The sequence below is a fragment of the Macaca nemestrina genome, chromosome 13 (genome assembly GCF_043159975.1).
Source record: "Macaca nemestrina isolate mMacNem1 chromosome 13, mMacNem.hap1, whole genome shotgun sequence".
Classification (NCBI taxonomy): domain Eukaryota; kingdom Metazoa; phylum Chordata; class Mammalia; order Primates; family Cercopithecidae; genus Macaca; species Macaca nemestrina.
The window spans coordinates 122,562,806-122,577,980 of NC_092137.1; the positions used below are offsets into that span (position 1 = coordinate 122,562,806).

At 43.9% G+C, this 15,175-nt stretch overlaps 1 long non-coding RNA gene across 4 annotated transcripts; it reads left to right on the forward strand.

The window, feature by feature from the left end:
• The first annotated feature begins 318 nt into the window (after positions 1-318).
• LOC105470743 (uncharacterized) lies at positions 319-14,545 on the forward strand. Of its 4 annotated transcripts, none has more exons than XR_011612164.1 (4): positions 319-404; positions 8,034-8,153; positions 12,421-12,546; positions 14,408-14,545. It is a non-coding gene; the product is annotated as an uncharacterized lncRNA (long non-coding RNA). The 4 variants fall into 4 exon arrangements; XR_011612165.1 differs by having other exon boundaries at positions 333-382; XR_011612163.1 differs by lacking the exon at positions 319-404 and adding an exon at positions 973-1,120.
• Positions 14,546-15,175: the final 630 nt, after the last annotated feature.

The window sequence follows — 15,175 nt, forward strand, 5'->3', positions numbered from 1 at the left end:
CAGGGGCTCAGAAAGCCTCTATTTTCAGGAGATCCCAGTATGTGGCCAGCAATGTTTTCTCTAAGGTGTACAGCGTGGAGCCAAGGAGGGCAGTTTTTTCTCAACAGAAGCCCACAGGGCAACTCATGGCTGCATTGGGGGTCCGGAGACTCTGGGAGGCTGGAGGAGGCTGCCAAAGAATCTGCAGGGGAGGAGTCTCCTAGTGCATCAATGGGAGTGGTGGCGGGGGAGGAGTCTCCGAGTGCACCAATGGGAGTGGTGGCAGGGGGAGGAGTCTCTGAGTGCACCAATGGGAGTGGTGGTGGGGGGAGGAGTCTCTGAGTGCACCAATGGGAGTGGTGGCGGGGTCGGGAGAGTGAAGTTTGCTGGTGACCGCAGCAAGGTGTGTAGCACGAAGGAGACAGGTAGGCTGCAGCCCCCACCTGGGCAGCGTCAGCACTGAGGCCAGGGTTCCACTTCTGTGCGGGGGGGAGTCCGGCAACACCTTCCTTCACAGGAGTTGCTTGAAAGACACACACAAGCCAGGATTCTGCCCCAAATAAGAGTAAACACTGATGCTGTAGAGCTAATGAGCCCTAGGACAGGCCTCTACCACACACACAGGAACGCCTCCCCCAGGAAGAGAAGAGCTGCTGTGGTTCTCCTCACTCCCCTCGCCCTAACGTGAGCCTCCTGGGCTGGTGTCCAGTCCTGGAGTTTAGTCAGTCAGCTCTGTCCACTTTGAATAGTCCCACACTGAGGACATTTGGGTGGGGAGAGACTCGGCAATCCCTGGCAGACGCAGCAGCAGGCAACTGGGCTGAAGTGCAGGCTCGAGTTCTGCCCCAAACCCTCTCGAAGTGGCCTGGGAGAAAACGACAAGCCAAGGGCAGTCCCTGACGAAGCTGTCCAAGCGCCAGCGTCACGGCCACGCCATCCTGCTCACAATGCCGTTTGTTTTGTAAGATTTCAATGTTCTTTTGACGGTGGACACAACACAAACACTCTGGAAGAGATGAAAGGCGGAGCTTTTGATTCCTTACAGCTCCAAAGGAGAGCTGGCTGCCAGGCAGGGCCACTCAGGGGGCTCACCCGGGACGACGGGCCAGCACGCCGGGGCTATCTGAGCAGCTCATACATGGCAAGTGGGGTGGGCTTAGATGGGCTTCATGGGCTCCCTGGGAATTGATTCATTGACACAATTTTGCAGGCTCAGGAGGCTGGGAGCCATCCTGGGTTGTCTGGAACTTGACACCAGGCAGCTAGGGCAGGGGCATGGCGGTCTGGAGAGATGGTCATAGTGGCAGCCCCTTAAGGGAAGTGGTTAGAATGTAGACTTAACTGCTCAGGAAAGTAAACTAAGTGGCATCTAACCAGGGCCTCAAAACTGGATCAAGACAGTATATACATACAATTTTATTACAACTGGCTCAGGTGGCAGAGGCCTCTTCCAGGCCCGAGAAAGCAGCACCTCAGCACCCTGGACCTGCCCACCCCTGCACACCGGAGAAGGAGCCCAGGTTGAGGCCAGTCCAGGTGATGCCAGTCTCCCTGCCATTGTTGGCTCAGGTGTGGGCATGCTCCACAGCCCCTGCCAATGACAGAGCTGAACTGTTCGGTTTCCACTCTCACATTTACTCTACTGGCATCAAGCACCTGCTCTTTTCTAGGCACTACTGTGCGAACAGGGAATTCACACGGGATAGAACAACGTCCCTTCCTCGGGGAGCCTCTGCCCTAGGGAGAGAGCTCTGCTGTGGGTCAGGGTGTTCTCATCGCCTCCCACTCACCCTGCTGTTGAGGGAGGGATTCTCATTCCAGGGTTATGGGGATGGCCCAACACACAATGTTGACACAATGGACAGATGGCACGGACAAAAGTTTACGAGGCTCGTATGCCCACAGGCTAGGAGAGGAGGACACAGGGCCCATGGGAGCTGTGGTGGAAGCAGAGGGACCTGGCAGGGGCTGAGGGAGGCAGACTTTGCAGTATTAAGAGAATGGGGTGACCCTAGTTTCTCTCTGGTGATGTGATTGGCTTGTTTGAATAATTCTGTGGGCCGATAGGGAATGGAAATGCAGGGACAAACAGGAACTGTGACTGGCCCCCTTGAGAAGGAGGGTAGAGGCGTGCAGAGGGGAACTTGTGGTTAGGCCATTCGAAGCCTTCCCGGTTTCACCAGATGTCAAGGCAGCGCATAATTTCATTAATAATATTAGTTTTAGACCTTACACAAGAGAAGGCTGCTTCTGGGATGTGGCTTTTCTATGTCCTTGGGCCTTGTTGTGTAAATATATGATGCTTGGAGCTGCCACAGCCTCTGTGGGAAGATGAGTGAAAAGCCATAGAAATAACAGAGAGGCCGACTTGGGCCCCGACTGGGGTGGAGCTGCTGAATTACTCAGTCTGGGGGTGCTGTGCCTCCAGCCTTTCCATTATGTGGGATGTGGCACCCAGTTCCTCATTGTTTAGGCCTCTCTGGGTTGGGATTCTGTTCCTGCCACTCAGAAGTAGCCTGGTCCTGTGCTCATACTGCGTGATCCTGCATGTATCAGTGGCCCTAGCTCTACGGCACTGAGCAGCTTCTTCTGCATCTGTGCATTTCTCTGTGCTGGTCTGATGAAGTCTAGTGTGCATTCTTTTCTTTTCTTTTCCTTTCTTTTTTAAGAGACAGGGTCTTGCTCTGTTGCCCAGGCTGGAGTGCAGTGGCACAATCATGGCTCACTGCAATCTCGACCTCCTGGGTCCAAGTGATTTTTCCTTCTCAGCCTCCCAAATAGCTAAAACTACAGGTGCATGCCACCATGGCTGGATAATTTTATTTTTATATTTTTGAAGAGACAGGGTCTCATTATGTTGCCCAAGCTGGTCTTGAACTCCTGGCCTCAAGCAATCCTTTCACCTCCGCCTCCCAAAGTGTTGCAATTACAGGCATGAGCCACTGTGCCTGGCCTGATGTGCATTCTATAAAATATATATATATATATATATATATATATATATATATATATATATATATATATATATATATATAAAACAAGCCTCAATGTCTCATTGGAGGGTAACAGGAGGAGGAGTCCATGGAGGGGCTGGCCAGTCCTGGAGCCAGAGTGTGGGCCTTTCAGGAGGGATATCCCACCTGGTCTGCAGGACTGGAGACCAGCAGGGCTGAGGTGAGTCCTGGGCCACTCTGGCAGCAGAGGAGGTCAGAGCCAGTGACCCACACTGGGGAGCCAAATACGAGGAAGCTTTAGAAGAGGGGAGTGTCCCCTCTGCTGTTGGCACTGACGACCTGAAGACCCATCTAAGTGCTCATTGATGACCAAGAGGACAAGGTGTTGATGCCCATGACTTGGGCCACCATGAGCCACTGCCCCTGGAGGTAGGGGGCTCCTCTAGAGGATGGCAGCCTATCTCATGGCCAACGATAACTTACCTGTGAGCTTGTTGGGGCTTGGGGGCTCTTCCTTGCACCCAATGACTTACACGCAAGGTTGCTGGTACCAGGAACTCTTTGCCAGGTTTCTGACTGGTGGCTGGAGTCATCTGATGGCCACTTCTGTCCTCTAAGCCCCACCTGCCCTTCTGAGGATGAGAGGATGGGCGTGGCCACTTATTGAACATATATTAAGTGCCAAAGGCTTTTTACTCATGATCTCTAAACCTTACAACCTTCCTTATAAACAAAGGAATTGATGTTCAGAGAGGCTGAGTGACTTTCCTAGGCCCACACAGCAAAGGAATGGTGAAGCCTGATTTGAACCCAGGTTCCTTCTTCAATGCAGAGCCTGCTCTTCCCTCTGGCTACCATCCTGTGTATTCAATGCTTTGAGCAGTTGCCTCAGTGGCAGGCTGGGCTGTGACATCTTCCCTGAGCCGCAGTCCCCTCATCTGTAAATTGGGATCACAAGAGTTGAGAAGGAGGTGCCTGGTGCCTGGCACAAAGCAGCGCTTGACTACCCATGCCAGACCCTCTGCATGACCTGCCTCTGGGTCAGACTCTGACCTTGTTTAAAAATCTTGGCAGTGGCTCACACCTGTAATCCCAGCACTTTGGGAGGCCGAGGAGGGCAGATCATGAGGTCAGGAGGTCGAGACCATCCTAGCTAACACGACAAAACCACATCTCTATTAAAAATACAAAAAATTAGCCAGGCATGGTGGCAGATGCCTGTAGCCCCAGCTGCTCGGGAGGCTGAGGCAGGAGAATGGCGTGAACCTGGGAGGCGGAGCTTGCAGTGAGCCGAGATCATGCCACTACACTCCAGCCTGGGGAACAGAGCAAGATTCCATCTCAAAAAAAAAAAAAGGGGATGGGAGCAGTTCCAAGATGGCAGAATAAGAACAGCTCCAGGCTACAGCTCCCAGCATAACAGACACAGAAGACGGGTGAATTCTGCATTTCCACCTGAGGTACCGAGTCATCTCACTGGGGCGTGTCAGACAGTGGGTGCAGAACAGTGGGTGCAGCCTATCAAGTGAGAGCTGAAGCAGGGCAAGGCATCACCTCACCCAGGAAGTGCAAGGGGTGAGGGAATTCCCTTTCCTAGCCAAGGGAAACTGTGACACACAGCACCTGGAAAATCGGGTGACTCCCGCCCTAATACTGTGCTTTTCCAAGGGTCTTAGCAAACAGCACACCAGGAGATTACATTCCACGCCTGATTCAGAAGGTCTCACACCCATGGGACCTCCCTCATTGCTAGCACAACAGTCTGAGATCTAAGTGCAAGGCAGAAGCGAGGCTGGGGGAGGGGTGCCCACCATTGCTGAGGCTTGAGTAGGTAAAACAAAGCAGCCAGGAAGCTCGAACTGGGTGGAGCCCACTGCAACTCAAGGAGGCCTGCCTGCCTCTATAGACTCCACCTCTGGGGACAGGGCATAGCCAAATAAAAGGCAGCAGAAACCTCTGCAGATGTAAATGTCCCTGTCTGACAGCTTTGAAGAGAGGAGTGGTTCTCCCAGCACAAAGTTTGAGATCTGAGAACGGACAGACTGCCTCCTCAAGTGGGTCCCTGACCCCTCAGCAGCCTAACCGGGAGGCACCCCCCAGTATGGGGAGACTGACACCTCACATGGTCGGGTACCCCTCTGAGACGAAGCTTACAGAGGAATGATCAGGCAGCAACATTTGCTGTTCAGCCATATTCATTCTTCTGCAGCCTCCACTCCTGATACCCAGACAAACAGGGTCTGGAGTGGACCTCAAGCAAACTCCAACAGACCTGCAGCTGAGGGTCCTGACTGTTAGAAGGAAAAATAACAAACAAAAAGGAATCCACACTAAAACCCTATCTGTACGTCACCATCATCAAAGACCAAAGGTAGATAAAACCACAAAGATGCAGAAAAAACACAGCAGAAAAACTGAAAATTCTAAAAACCAACGGAACAAAGCTGGGTGGAGAATGACTTTGATGAGTTGAGAGAAGAAGGCTTCAGACGATCAAACTTCTCCGAGCTAAAGGAGGAAGTTCGAACCCATCACAAAGAAGCTAAAAGCCTTGAAAAAAGATTAGACAAATGGCTAACTAGAATAACCAGTGTAGAGATGTCCTTAAATGACCTGATAGAGCTAAAAACCATGGCATGAGAACTATGTGACAAATGCACAAGCTTCAGTAACTGATTTGATCAACTGGAAGAAAGCATATCAGTGATTAAAGATCAAATGAATGAAATGAAGTGAGAAGAGAAGTTCAGAGAAAAAAGAGTAAAAAGAAATGAACAAAGCCTCTAAGAAATATGGGACTACATGAAAAGACCAAATCTACATCTGATTGGTATACCTGAAAGTGATGGGGAGAATGGAACCAAGTTGGAAAACACTCTTCAAGATATTATCCAGGAGAACTTCCCCAACCTAGCAAGGCACAACAACATTCAAATTCAGGAAATACAAAGGACGCCACAAAGATATTCCTCAAGAAGAGCAACTCCAAGACACATAATTGTCAGATTCATCAAAGTTGAAATGAAGGAAAAAATGTTAAGGGCAGCCAGAGAAAGGTCGAGTTACCCACCAAGGGAAGCACATCACACTAACAGTAGATCTCTTGGCAGAAACACTACAAGCCAGAAGAGAGTGGGGGCCAATATTCAACATTCTTAAAGAAAAGAATTTTCAACCCAGAATTTCATATCCAGCCAAACTAAGCATCATAAGTGAAGGAGAAATAAAATTCTTTACAGACAAGCAAATGCTGAGAGATTTTGTCATCACCAGGCCTGCCCTACAAGAGCTCCTGAAGGAAGCACTAAACGTGGAAAGGAACAACCGGTACCAGCCACTGCAAAAACATGCCAAAATGTAAAGACCATCGATGCTAGGAAGAAACTGCATCAACTAACAAGCAAAATAACCAGCTAACATTATAATGACAGGATCAAATTCACATATAACAATATCAACCTTAAATGTAAATGGGCTAAATGCTCCAATTAAAAGACACAGACTGGCAAATTGGATAAAGAGTCAAGACCCATTAGTGTGCTGTATTCAGGAGTCCCATCTCACATGCAGAGACACACATAGGTTCAAAATAAAGGGATGAAGGAAGATCTACCAAGCTAATGGAAAACAAAAAAAGGCAGGGTTTGCAATCCTAGTCTCTGACAAAACAGACTTTAAACCAACAAAGATCAAAAGAGACAAAGAAGGCCATTACATAATGGTAAAGGGATCAATTTAACAAGAAGAGCTAACTATCCTAAATACATATGCACCCAATACAGGAGCACCCAGATTCATAATTCCTAAACAGTATAATTGTGAATTAGCGATGAGCATATTTTTGAAAGTTCTTTAAGAGATTCAAGCAAGCACCCAGGTTTGAGAGCCATTGACACCAGGCAATCCTGTCACTCACAGATGAAGCCGTTAAGACATCCAGATCAGTCAGAGCTGACAGTCACTGCACACTGCCGGATGTGCCATGGGCACTGCTGGTTGTTATGACCACCATCTTTTCTCATTGGTCAATGGCCATCCTGTGTCCATAATGATGGTTAGTGTCCATGATGAAAATTTCAAATACAATTATATTTTGCAGCTAATGAGAAGTAACATTGAATTAGCACTCAGAATCTTCCTGCCATGAAGTCAGTTGTGTGTTCTCTGCATTCCTTGACCCTCACTTTTTGTGTAAAGTTTTGTGTATTACCTGATGAATAGAACAAAACTTGTTTGTGCCTATTAAACAGGCAATTCATGTTTTTGAAAGATAAGCATTATCTTTCCTTTATCACTTCTAATAATTCAACTCTGTAGTCCTGATAAGTGTGGCTTACAAACTGGAAGACAAAAGACATTTTAAAAAACCTAATAGCTAAGTTAGTTTTTGAAGCTATTAATGTTGCTAAAATCATTGCTATAGAAAAGAGAAAAAAGCATGCTGAATAGAACTCTGTTCTTACAGATTTCTCCTGAAAAAGTCACATGTTATTTCTTCTCACCTCCATTGGCCAAAAAAAAAAAAAAAAAAAAAAAAAAGCTATGTTGTCATGCAAAAATTTAAGTAGGTGGTTTGGAATAGTCAGAATGCATTCATGAAAACTGAACTGAAAATATTTGGAGAACAGCACCAATGACTATCATGAATGCCAACATGCATCCCTGACAAACCCATGCTGTTACTCTCCAAACTTTTTATGTCTTGCAAAGTATTAGAACTTCCTATCTGAAGCCATACCACTCAGAGGGACTGCAAAATACATAATGACATCTCCTTTAGGATGTCCTTAGATAATTCAAGGAAAAGAAGTTAAATAATTTAAAAAGTGCTTTTGGGTACAGCTATTTAGCAGTAGGGGATAAGATTAGAGATAGATTGTAAACATAATAGTACGGTTAGGGTTAGGATTAGGGCCTGGGTCAGAGCCAGGGCCGGAAGTATGGTTAGAGGTGGGGTCATGGTCAGGGTCAAGATCAGAGTCAGGGTCAAAGTCAGGGTCAGAATTAGGGACCAGGGTAGGGATCAGGGTTTAGGGTCAGGGTCAAAGTCTAGAGACAGGATTGGGGTTAGGATTGGAACCAGAGATTTGTTCTCCTCAGGACCCACAAGAGAAGAGGCCATGGCTTTGGAGCACCTGGTAGTGTGTCCACAGTGAAGACTAGAGTTTCATTGTCCTCAAGACTGACCTGGGGAGACGTGGCTGCGGGCCAGTGAGGAAGGTGAGGCAAAAGCTTCCTGTCTGCTCCCTGGGTGCTAAAGGGAGCTCTGCCATGGGCTTTACTTCACACGTTATATCCTGCAAGTCTTGTTTTACAAAAGCATCCCTTCCTCGAGACTTTGGTTGCTCATCATCACAGCGTGTCATAACATATGGTAAGATTTGGGTTTGCTTCAGCGGGGAGATCTTGGTACAGAGAAAGGAGCAATGCTTAGAGCCACTATCAGGACAGTTGGGATGAAAGCTGGGGATGGGCAGAGGCTGAAGGAAACATGTGCACCCTCTGTAAACACTTTTATTCATGTTTTCATTACTCATTTTTCTTACAGTGTTAAAGTAGTAAAAATGGTATTGAAAAATTGAAAAGTAGGCATATTAAAACTTGTAACATTATTTAAGTTTAAATATATTATTTCTACCTCATCAACATTTTTTATTTTGTTGAGAAAGTCTAAGGTTAATTGGCAGCATATTTTAATAGTAGATAGAATAATGTCTGTTTTATAAACATTGATACCCTACATTATATGTGTGAACCCTGAAAATCTGAGACAGGTCTCAGATTTTTTAGAAAGTTTATTTCGCCAAGTTTGAGGATGCGCCCCTGATGCCTCTGCAGGAGGTCCCGACAACACGGGCCCAAGGTGGTCAGGGCCCAGCTTGGTTTTACACACTTTAGGGAGACGTGAGACATCGATCAATATGTGAAAGATACACCCTGGTTCAGTCCAGAAAGGTGAGACAACTTGAAGAGAAGGTCAGACAGGGAGCTTCCAGGTCATAGGTAGGTAAGACACAAATGGTTTCATTCTTTTGCGTTGCCGATTACCCTCTCCCGATGAGGCACTCAGATACACATTTCTCTGGGTGAGCAGACGGGTGACTTTGGACAGAATGGGAGGCGGGTTTGCCCTCAGCAGCCCCAGCTTGACTTTTCCCTTTAGCTTAGTGATTTTGGGTCCCCAAGGTTGATTTTCCTTTCACAAGGTCTACTATGTTTTCCTATGAGCACTAAGTATTCACTGGGTATTTTATTACACAAGGCACGGATTTAAAAAAAAATCATCAACTTCATGACTAGCTCTATAGACATAACAACATAGAGGTTCAACTAAATTTGGAAACATTCCAGAGTTTTGGTTTCTAATACTTCTTTGTGATTCTTTAAAAGGTAAAGTATTTTTTTTCTGTAAAGCATAGGAACATCTAAAATCACCCGTAGAATGTCCTGCCATTTTTTTTCTCTAGTTTTCCCATTTTCTGCAAAGCCTATTGAGGAAATTGACTTTTAATATCTTTTTATACTCTTCTGTTTTAGAAAGCTTTGTGGTAAAACATTGAATCTTCATGGTCACAAGTTCTGTTCACATTCTTTCTTTCTTTGAATATTTTTTTTCCCAGTGGCCAATATTTGATTCTGTTGTATTAGGCTAAAAGGTAGGCATGGAACAAAACAAAGACAAGAAGTCTTTGGAAGAAGTGATCCAGTCACAATGAATCAATTTGCCATTGGAACATATTTTTACAAAGTCACTCTTTTGAAAATATTTAGTCATGAATTGAAACAGAGTCTGGTAGGTTATTTTTTTTCCTGGTCTAAGGTGAACAGCATTTTAGAGAATGAACCCAGGACACAACCACAGCACAAGAAAAAAATATGATAAGTAAGTTTACACATATGTGTTACCACTGTAACAGAAAACATGTAAAGAACATTTATTTTGATTTATATATCAGTCTGCATTGTTTAATTTTTTTGTGTCATAAATGCTCTTATTTAAAAAACAGGGCTAGTTAACAGTGTCAATTACTAGCAATTCATGGTATAAATAATTAAAAAAGGAAGTGTTCGAAAAATATAACAATGTTTCAAATACAGTTATATTTTTTATAGCAGTTTTTGACTTACACAGAAATTGCAAAAAAGAAAAGTTGCAGAGATTTCCCTTGTAGCTTCAACCTACTTTCCTCTCTTATTAACATCTTCTGTCAGTGTGTCTCACATGGTTTATTAATATCTTACATAATGTGTCACAGTTAATGAACAAATACTGATAGATTATTAACTAAAATTCATATTTCATTTGGATTCCCTTAGTTCCATCTTACCCTGACCCATCCAGGATCCCGCATGACATGTAGTCATCACATAGGCGGCTCCTGGATGTGACAGTGTGTCCAGCTTTCCATCTCATGATGACCTTGACAGTACTGAGGAGGATTGGTCAGGAATTTTGTAGAATGTCCCCCATTGTGATTAAACATGGAATTTTTCTTATAATTAGACTGGGGTTATGGGTCTGGAAGAAGTAGATCACAGAGGTGAAGTGCTACTCTTCTCACTTCATTTTCTCAAGGTGAACTGTCGCCTTTGATGTTCACTTGGATTGTTCGGTGGAGCTAGTTTGTCAGGTTTCTCCACTGTGACGTTATTTTTCCTCCTTGTCCATACTGCCCGTGTTCTTTCGGAGCAAGTCACTATGTGGAGCCCACACTTACAGAGTGAGGAGCTCCACCTTCTTGATGGCTGACTGTCTACCTCAATTATTTGGAATTCTTTTGCAAAGGAGATTTCTATTCAACTCCATTTGCTTATTCACCTATGTATACAAACACAGACACCTAGATAATTACTTAAAGCTTTAGTTACTATTCAGCACTACAGCATTATGTTGCACAATTCATTCCTGTGTTGGTCATGGGTAGCTCTTTTTATTGGCTCCTGTTTTTCTTTCAATAAAAGAATTAATTTTTATTTATTTTTATTACATATTTTAATTTTTTTTCATACATACTTACTTTCTGATACTTCAAGATTATCCTGGCTCATATATTTACTGTCCCAGTTCTAGTACCAGACATTTCTTCAAAGAGCCTGATTCCTTTGAGAATGGTAGGAAAACTTACATCTGACTGCTGAATGAGCACATTATATCTTGTCTGTCCTTAGCAATGCTAGGAAGTATATGTGTGCATCTAACAGACCTATACACCCCTAATTATAAAGGTTTCTATGTGGAACTGTTTGTATCTACACTAAACAAAATGTAAGTTTATGTTGATGTCTCCACCTCTGATCTACTATCACATGAATCATTCTAGCCTTCTACCCTTGCTAATTTGTAACCTCCCACTTCAACAGTGAGAGACCTGGTTCCTACCATCTGCAACTTATGTAAGTCATTGTTTTATTCCGGATAGAGATACTGTGGTTTTACAATTGTTCACAATTACTCCTGTTGGAAAGAACTTTATAAAATAGAATCCAGTGATGAAGTGTAGTTCATTTGCCTTCAGCCTACAGAATCTATTCATTTTTGAAGTGACTTAGGTCAACACCATTTTCCCTACACCTTCATTGAGTTTTTTCCTACATTTGTGTCTTAGTCCACTTTGTGCTTCTATAACAGAATACCTGAGGCTGGGTAATTTATAAGTTAAAAAGGTCCATTTGGCTCACAATACTGGTGGCTGAAATGTCCGAGATTAGGCAGCTGCATCTGGTGGGGCCTCAGTCTTTTTCACCTCATGGTGGAAAGTGGAAGGGGAACAAGGGGTGCACCAGAGATCATATAGCAAGAGCGACAGCAGGAGGGAAGCCAAGGAACCCAGACTCTTGTTAACTCCTACTCCTGCAGGAATTAATCCATTCCTGTGAGAGCAGAACTCACTCATCCCCATGGAGGACATTAACCTATTCATGAGGAATCCATCCTCAAGACCCAAACACCTTCCACTGGGCTCCACCACCCCACACTGCCACACTGGGGGTCAAATTTCAACACGAGTTTTTGCAGGGACAAACCACATCCAAACCATAGTAATTTGTAGCATAGTTAATTTCTTTTTCACATGATGTATTCTGTGTTGGGATACTCCATATCCTGAATAATTTTATTTAATTTGAATAGAGTTTGGCTTACCCATTTGGCTGTAAAATTCTGTGTGTTTTGACAAATGCGTAGTGGCAGGTATCCACTATTAATGTATCATATGGAATGTTTCAAACCCCCACCCCATGGAGCCAATGGCTTCCCATCTGTGTAGTTTGCCTTCTCCAGAATCTCATTAAATGAAGTCACACTGTGTGCATTCTCCTCAGACTGTCTTCTTCCACTTAGTAATGTGCATGCAAGATTCACTAATGTCTTTGTGTGAGTTGGTAGCTTGTTCCTTTCTACAGCTAAATAGTATTCCATTGCATGAATGTACCACAATTTGGTTATGCATTTGGGGAGAAAAACCTTCCTCTTCTAATTTTGTTCCAGGGTTGGAGACCTTCAAATTAACTGACAATAGATACATTAACAGGAGAGACAATATTTGGCTTCTTATTCCACAAGTATCATTGTAGGACAAAATTCATCAGATGACAGGATCCAGTTTACAAACAGGTAAAAATAGCCCAAAGACAAGAAACTAGACTAGAATCTGATAACCCACAAAGGCTATAGATTTCCTTTTATTTATTAAAAATTTTAAATTATACTTTAAGTTCTAGGGTACATGTGCACAATGTGCAGGTTTGCTACGTAGGTATACATATGCCATGTTGGTTTGCTGCACCTGTCTACTCATCATTTACGTTACGTATAGTTTTCCTCAAAAAAGGTTTTTTTGAGACAGGGTCTGGCTCTGTCTCCCAGGCTGAAGTGCAAAGGTGCAATCTCAGCTCACTGCAACCTCTACCTCCTGGGTGCAAGTGATCCTCCCTCCTCAGCCTCCTGATTAGCTGGGACTACAGGCACATGCCATCATGCCCATCTAATTTTTCCATTTTTAGTAGACATGAGGTTTCACCATGTTGCCCAGGCTGGTCTTGAACTCCTGGCCTTCCAAAGTGCTGGAATTATAGGCATGTGCCCCCACACCCATCCGACTTATAGTTTTCCATTGAAACATAAAATTTATCTCCATAGTAACCATCATTTTTGATCATAGATAATCAAAGTAAGATTATTCTTGTTTCAAAAATAAGTCTAGCCTTGTTAGATTTTGCCTGATCATTTATGTTAGTGCAGCAAGAACAAGAGTTGACCACATAGGTGCTTTCAAGTTCCTTGCTGCAAATTTTCCTACAGAATCTCAGATTGGACTTTTAAAGGCCTTATTGAGGCTAAAAGCCAAGCCAAGAACATACTATCAAATTTCAGCTGCAGTCCTTATAGCTTCGTGTGACTTCCTCTCTGCTTGAGGCCCTCAAATTAGCCCCAAATTCCTGGGCCTACAAGGAAATGATCTTCCTTACTAATCTGTAAGGCTGTGAACCCCATAATCTAGGTATCAGACTGGCTTTTCTCAGAGTGCTTTGTAAGCATTAACTCCATAAAAGTCAACCTTAGTTCCTTACAATTGCTAGTCATAACTAGTCTGAGGTACACTTCCTAAATATGATATTTCAGTAAAAGCCTTGATAATATAGACAAAGTTTCCAATTATGTCCTGTTACAAGGTGAACATATTCTTACTGGACTTTTGCTAACAACTATATTGTCATGAAAGTAAGAGTATTCAGTAAGAATTTCAAAATTCTAGAGAAATCAGGTGGGGAAAAAAAGATAAATGCTCCATTTCTGTTTACAAAAGCATAATCTACTAAAATTGTTGTGAGTTAGAGTTAGCTTAAGAGTGGCCAGGTGAGGTGGCTCACGCCTGTAATCCCAGCACTTTGGGAGTCCGAGATGGGCGGATCACAATGTCAGGAGATCAAGACCATCCTGGCTAACATGATGAAACCCCGTCTCTACTAAAAAATAAAAGAAATTAGCCGGCGTGGTGGCGGGCGCCTGTAGTCCCAGCTACTCGGGAGGCTGAGGCATGAGAATGGTGTGAACCCGGGAGGCGGAGCTTGCAGTGAGCCCTCCAGCCTGGGTGACAGAGCGAGACTCCATCTCAAAAAAACAAGAGTTAACTTAAGAGAAAGAGATTTCTTTTTTTTCTTTTTTTCGGAGACTGAGTGTCGCTCCGTCTCAATTTCTCAATGTGGTGGGCAAAAACGTGTTTATTAACAGGCCAAAATATCTACTTTCTCTGTAAAAATAAGAAGCCAAAAGTATACAAACTTGAATTACTTATGTTCAGTAATTAATGTTTTAGTATTATATCTTATTTATAAATGATGTAGATATTAATGGAAATATTTTACTTAGCTTAACTTTAAGGTTAAAAATTACCAAAAGTATCTTGGAAACTACTATTAGGCAGATTTACTGTAAAAAACTTATTATTGAAATAATGTTTTTCGCTTTTCACAAGATGGCACCAAAAACGAAGGAAGCTCCTGCCCCTCCTAAAGCCGAAGCCAAAGCAAAGGCTTTAAAGGCCAAGAAAGCAGTGTTGAAATGTATCCACAGCCCCCCTAAAAAAGAAGATCTGCACCTCATCCACCTTCCAGCATCCCCAGACACTGCAACTCTGGAGGCAGCCCAGATATCCTGGGAAGAGCGCCCCCCGGAGAAACAAGCTTGACCACCATGCTATCATCAAGTTTCCACTGATCACTGAGTCAGCCATGCAGAACTTGTGTTCACTGTCGATGTTAAAGCCAACAAGTACCGGATCAAACAGACTGTGAAGAAGCTCTGGGACGTGGATGTGGCCACGGTCAACATCCTGATTTGGCCTGATGGAGAGAAGAAGGCATATGTTCGACTGACTCCTGATTACGATGCTTTGGATGTTGCCAACAAACTTGGGATCATCTAAACTGAGTCCAGCTGGCTGATTCTAAATAGATGTATATCTTTTCACCATGAAAAAAGAGGAAATAATGTTTTTCATAAGAATGACAACTTAAAATCTTTAAGCTTATAGATTTGATTCTAATTATCTAGTAAGTATAATATTAGCTTCTTGTAAGCACTCAAGCAGAATAGAAACTTGTTTGTTGGCTGGGCACGGAGACTCACACCTATAATCCCAGCACTTTGGGAGGCTGAGGAGGGCGGATCACGAAGTCAGGGGATCAAGACCATCCTGGCTAACACTGTGGAACCCTGTCTCTACTAAAAATACAAAAAAAAA